Here is a 6,000-nt window from a genome sequence, read left to right as displayed (position 1 = left end):
TAAGCGAAAGTTTTCTTCCTGGTGGGTTCTCTGTTTTTTCAGTGTAGGGTAGATTGGTAGAATTCTTGATGTTTTGAAAGATTTTGCAAAATATTCCTCTCCAACTACCCAGCAAAAAAAGAGCTTCCAAAAAAGTAGTTTGGATCCCCAATCTGTGATCCGGAAGTAGTGCAAACTTGGATCATCTCCAATGAATTTTACATGGGCTTGTCATAGGACGGAAGTACTCCCTTTTTGGATCCTTTGCATTGCTTTAGAAGTTGTGCCCTGGAAGTTAATTGGAATGAAGAAATTTAAAAAGCGAAAAAAAAATTTTTAACCAATTTCACTTTTTTTTCATCAATATGTTGTTTTATTACACAATTATTTTCCTATTATCTAATTTTTACAATTTGAAAAACTTTTTCGCTCCGACCAGGGGTAGAACCTGGGTTTGCTGGCACCATAACAGAACGCCTTAGCACACTCAGCCACAAACGCCATTGAACATAAATCGTCGAAAGGTCAATTCAAATGTTTGTGATATGATCGTAATACGACACCAAGGAATAACATTCTAATTGCTTCTCGAGATGTTCTTTATAAGTATGAACGAAAAAATAAGAAACGCAGGTTCAAATCTCACCAGCGGCAATTTTTTTATCAAATATTTTTCTAAAAAATATTTTTTTTTTATGTCATGCATCGTTTTTATTTTTTATTTTCGGCATATATTTTCGTATAAATATATTTTTCTATTAAAAATCAACAAAAAATTAAAAATTCCCGTAATTTCAAAACCTTCTCAAAAGAACTTCCATGGAAGCGAAAAAGTCAAACGGCACAGGTTCAAATCCCAGCGGGGTTGAAATTTTTTTTTTTTTTATTATTATTTTTTAACTTTTTTTATTAATTTCTATTTTTTTTTTAGTTTTTTATTAGTATTCTATTTTTTTGTAAAATTTAATTATACAAAATTTGCACTTGCACAGCCTGATTGCGTTCTTTCTAATACTTGTCCACAAGGACTGCATCGGAAGTAGAAAAAAATCATTGGGGGATCCCAAGATGCGCTTTAGAAGAAATGTTTGTGCACTTGTCGAAAAGGACTGCATCGGAAGTGGAAAAAAATTATTGGGGGATCCCACGGTGCGCTTTAGAAGAAATGTTTCTGGATTTGTCCAAAACGACTGCATCGGAAGTTGAAAAAACTCGATGGGCGATTCTGGGATGGGCTTTAAAAGAAATGTTTGTGGAACAACTTCCATTTTTTTTGCTGGGTATGAAATGCTTCATAAATTGTCTATAGAAATAACATTTTGACAAAATTTTCTACAGAAATTAAATTCTGACAAAATTTTGTATAGAAATAAATTTTTGACACAATTTTGTATAGAAATAAATTTTTGATTGAAAATTTTGTATAGAAATTATATTTTGATATAATTAACTAAAGACATAAAATGTTGACAAAATTTTCTATAGACCTAAAATTTTGACAAAATTTTCTATAGAAATATAAAATTTTGACAACATTTTCTATGGCAATAAAATTTTGGTAGATTAGTTTTGGCTCAAGTGACAATCGTGATTTTTCTGTGATTGGGGATCGGTTTATTTGGAGGCCATACGATACGGAGCAATTTTGGCATGGTTGTTATCGGCCATACACTAGCGAAATGTACCAAATTTCAACCAGGGGGGTTACTCTGTATTGCGATACGAAAGCAAATGCGATGCGATAGTTAAATGCGTTAAGAGTACAATTCGGTACTCTGTATCACTTGCGCAAACGCTTTCGCAAAGTAAACTGAAAATATGGTAACGCTTTAGCAAAATAAAGCGAAAATATGACAACGCTGGCTGCACAATGTAAACAATAACGAAAATGATAAAAAGAAATGTCAAAAAATTGTAAATAAAAACATTTTAAACAATCTTCCGTTCGGTGCGTGTTCTTTTAAAACTTGCTAATCGTTTATAACAAAAAAGTAATAATTATGGATTCGATAGCGTTATGGTTTGAAGAAAATTAACATGAACGAATTACAAGAAGAATTTTGCGAGATCGGTCAAATATACTCTCCCTAAGTGACCACGGGTAAGAAAATGGAAACTCAAATTATGTGACAAACGTTTTCGAATATTTCATTTTTATAGATTTCGTCTTAATAAAGATGCGTTTATGTATGTATTAAACGCTATTAAAGACGACCTTGTCGTTCCAAATAAATCCACAGCCATTCCAACTCCAATAAAAGTGGCCGCTGCTTTGAAATTGCTTGGACAAGGTGGTTATCTACAAATCGGCCAAGACCATCTTTTAGGACTATCAGAGCAATCTATGTCGCGCTGCTTACAAGAAGTTTGCGAGGTGATTGAACGAATACTTTGTCCCAAGCACATACAATTTGAGGTAACTGCGGAAGAGACCATAAAGTCTACCAAAGTTTGGAACTGACGTTGCTGTGTCTGTAACTTTTTTGGTTTTTCCCTAAAACAATAAACAATTTAGATACAAATATAAAAATTTAATTGTGCTTACTTACATATTTGTTACTTTGCGATTGCTATTTTGTTTGCGCACGATTTTTGCGATCAACGAACGAGTTTGACATACGCTTTCGCATTATAGAGTGCGGTGATGCCAGATTTGCGAAAACTAGATGCGCAAGGTAGATACGAATACGAATTACTGAGTACCAATTACTAGATTCGCGACAATTTTTCTTACGCATCGCAATACAGAGTAACCCCCCAGATCGGATGAATTTTGCTCCTTCAAGAGGCTCCGCAAGCCAAATCTGAGCGTCGGATTATATGGGGGCTATATATAATTATGAACCGATATGGACCAATTTTTGTATGGTTGTTAGAGACCATATACTAACACCACATACTAAGTTGCAACCGGATCGGATGAATTTTGCTCCTCCAAGAGGCTCCGGAGGTCAAATCTGGGGATCGGTTTATATAAAGGCTATATATAATTATGGACCAATATGAACCAATTCTGACATGGTTGTTAGAGACCATATACCAACATCATGTACCTGATTTCAGCCGGATCGGAAGAAATTTGCTTCTCTTTAAGGCTCCGCAAGCCAAATCTGAGGATCGGTTTATATGGGGGCTATATATTATTATGAACCGATGTGGACCAATTTTTGCGTGGTTTTTAGAGACCATATACCAACATCATGTACCAAATTTCAGCCAGATCGGATGAAATTTGCTTCTCTTTGAGGCTCCGCAAGCCAAATCTGGGAGTCCATTCATATGGGGGCTATACGTAAAAGTGAACCGATATGGCCCATTTGCAATACCATCCGACCTACATCAATAACAACTACTTGTGCCAAGTTTCAAGTACATAGCTTGTTGCGTTGGGAAGTTTGCGTGATTTCAACAGACGGACGGACAGACATGCTTAGATCGACTTAGAATTTCACCACGACCCAGAATATATATACTTTATGGGGTCTTAGAGCAATATTTCGATGTGTTACATACGGAATGACAAAGTTAAAATACTGGAGGGTATAAAAACTCTACGGGATATTGGATCAAATTTCCGCTGACGGACCTATCACTAGACTCGTACCGATGCTCCAATATTAAAAGGTTGTTTGTGGTGTGGTCAATTGAAATTCATAATGGAAAATTTTCTAATCAGAGATGCTAATTTGATATTCCAAAATAAAAAAACATTTTTTAAGAAAAATTATGGGATGCTTTTTTCATAATAAAAAGGATTTAAATTCATAAAAATAAACAGATTTTTTGAAAGACTTTTCCAAACAAAGCAAAAACATTAAACGATTGACCCAATATTTTTTTAATTCAATTGAAATTGGGAATTGTTTTATACCAGTTTGCCGCGCTCCAAAGACTTTGAATTATTGATATTGGTATAAATTCCGAATCATTGAAGCGGAGAATTGAAGTAAGGATATTTATATAGTCATATGACTTAACCATATCACTTATGAAAAATGTTTATCCACTAATGGACAAGGCAAAAAAACTTTATATCGGAGCTAAGTAAAATTCGCATTCGTACCCAGCAATAAGAGTTGGAAGTTGTTCCATAAACATTTCTTTTAAAGCGCATCCCGGAATCCCCCATCAAGTTTTTTTCCACTTCCGATGCATCCCTTTTGGAAAAGTCCACAAACATTTCTTTATAGCGCATCCCGGAATCCCCTATCGATTTTTCCACTTCCGATGCAATCCTTTTGGAAAAGTACGGAATTAGACCGCTTTAAGTGAAAATTTAAATTTGGACAATTAAATTTCGAAAAAATAGAATAGAAAATCAATAAAAAAGTAAAAAATTATAAAAATCTAAAAAACACAATAAAAAATCATCCCCGCTGGGATTTGAACCTGTGCCGTGTGACTTTTTCACTCCATGGAAGTTCTTTTGAGAAGGTTTTGCAAATTACGATAATTTTTATTTATTTTATTGATTTTTAACGGAGAAAAATATATTTATACAAAAGAAAATTTTTAATTTTTTTAGAAAAATATTTAATAAAAAATTTCTGCTGGTGAGATTTGAACGAGCGTTCTTTATTTTTCATTCATAATAATAAAGAACATATCAGGAAGTAGTTAGAAATGCAGTAGTGTCGTATTAGGTTCATATCACAAACATTTGAATAGACGTTTTGATGCATCGTGTTCAATGGCGTGTGTGGCTGAGTGTGCTAAGGCGTACTGTTATGGTGCCAACAGACTCAGGTTAACCTCCTGTGGAAGCGAACAAGTTTTTCAATTAGTAAAAATTAGATAAAAAGAAAATAAAAGTGTAACAAAAAATACTGTTAAAAATAAAAAGTGAAATTGGAAAAAACATTTTTGTTTTTTTAGTGTTTTTAAATTTCTTCATCCAAATGATCTTCCAAGGCACAACTTCTACAACAATTCAAAGGATCCAAAAATGGAGTACTGCCCATGTAAAATTCATTGGAGATGATCCAAGTTTGTGCTACTTCTGGATCACAAATTGGGGATCCAAACTACTTTTTTGGAAGCTCTTTTTTGCTGGGATATTTTATGGACCAGAAATTTTTGGCATCATTACAATATATTTTTCAGTGCATACCGCAGTCTACACTAAAAAAAGCATGCCCGTTTCCAATGTTTTTTTTTTTACACTAATAATTTTGGTATTGATTCAGAGCAAAAGAAGCGTAGAATTGAAGTAAGAACATCCCTACAACAAAATTTGGAAATTCTTCCAAAGGCACAACTTTAAAAGCAATTCCAGAAGATGTACTCCCAATGATGTTCTTTATTTTAACTACACAGGAAGTTTTTTTCATTGAATTTTTTATAACATATTTTTCATATTTCTAATGGGTAATTTTGACTTTTTTGGTTTAAATTGGTTAAAAACAGTTTAAGAATTCATAAAATGGTACAAATTATTTAAATTTTGTCGAAAAAAATTATAAATCCAATTTAAAAAATTTGCGAATTTTTGAAAATATTTGATGCCAAACGTTCCACACAAGCGTAAGAATGCATTAGAATGCTAAAAACAAACTGAAAAAATTGTGAATTTTTAAAAATATTTGAGTTCAAACGTTTCAGACAAACGTTAGAATCCATTAAAAATTATTTATTTGACAAAATATTACAGATTTTTTAATTTACATCCAAAACATTGAATTCGGATCACACCTTAAGAAGTGATGCAAATTCAGTTCAAAGGCTGTTGAAATGGTGGACATCCGTCCAATCACAAGCCCATTGCAGCAAAAAATTTGGAAGTTCTTCCAGAGGCACAACTTTAAAAGCACTTCCAGAAGATGCACTCTAAATGATTTTCTTTATTTTAACTACCCAGGAAGTTCTTTTAATTCAATTTTTTATAACTTGGTTTTTTAATACTTTTAATGGGTAATTTTAACTTTTTTCAAATAGGTTAAAAACAGAGTAAGAATTCATAAAATGGTACAAATCATTTAAATTTCGTCGAAAAAAATTATAAATCCAAAAAATTGCGAAATT

General features: G+C 32.8%; 2 long non-coding RNA genes across 2 annotated transcripts; one reads left to right on the top strand and one right to left on the bottom strand.

Moving 5' to 3' along the window:
* Positions 1-1,680: 1,680 nt before the first annotated feature.
* On the top strand, positions 1,681-2,509 carry LOC142229826 (uncharacterized). The gene is made up of 2 exons (XR_012720505.1): positions 1,681-2,080; positions 2,140-2,509. It is a non-coding gene; the product is annotated as an uncharacterized LOC142229826 (long non-coding RNA).
* LOC142229825 (uncharacterized) lies at positions 2,102-4,475 on the bottom strand. Its single transcript, XR_012720504.1, has 2 exons — positions 2,529-4,475; positions 2,102-2,473 (listed from the first exon to the last, which is right to left on the bottom strand). It is a non-coding gene; the product is annotated as an uncharacterized LOC142229825 (long non-coding RNA).
* Positions 4,476-6,000: the final 1,525 nt, after the last annotated feature.

The sequence above is a fragment of the Haematobia irritans genome, chromosome 3 (genome assembly GCF_050003625.1).
Source record: "Haematobia irritans isolate KBUSLIRL chromosome 3, ASM5000362v1, whole genome shotgun sequence".
NCBI classification, from domain to species: Eukaryota; Metazoa; Arthropoda; class Insecta; order Diptera; family Muscidae; genus Haematobia; species Haematobia irritans.
The sequence above is the reverse complement of the archived record's forward strand: the minus strand, read 5'-3'. Positions and strand labels throughout refer to the sequence as shown.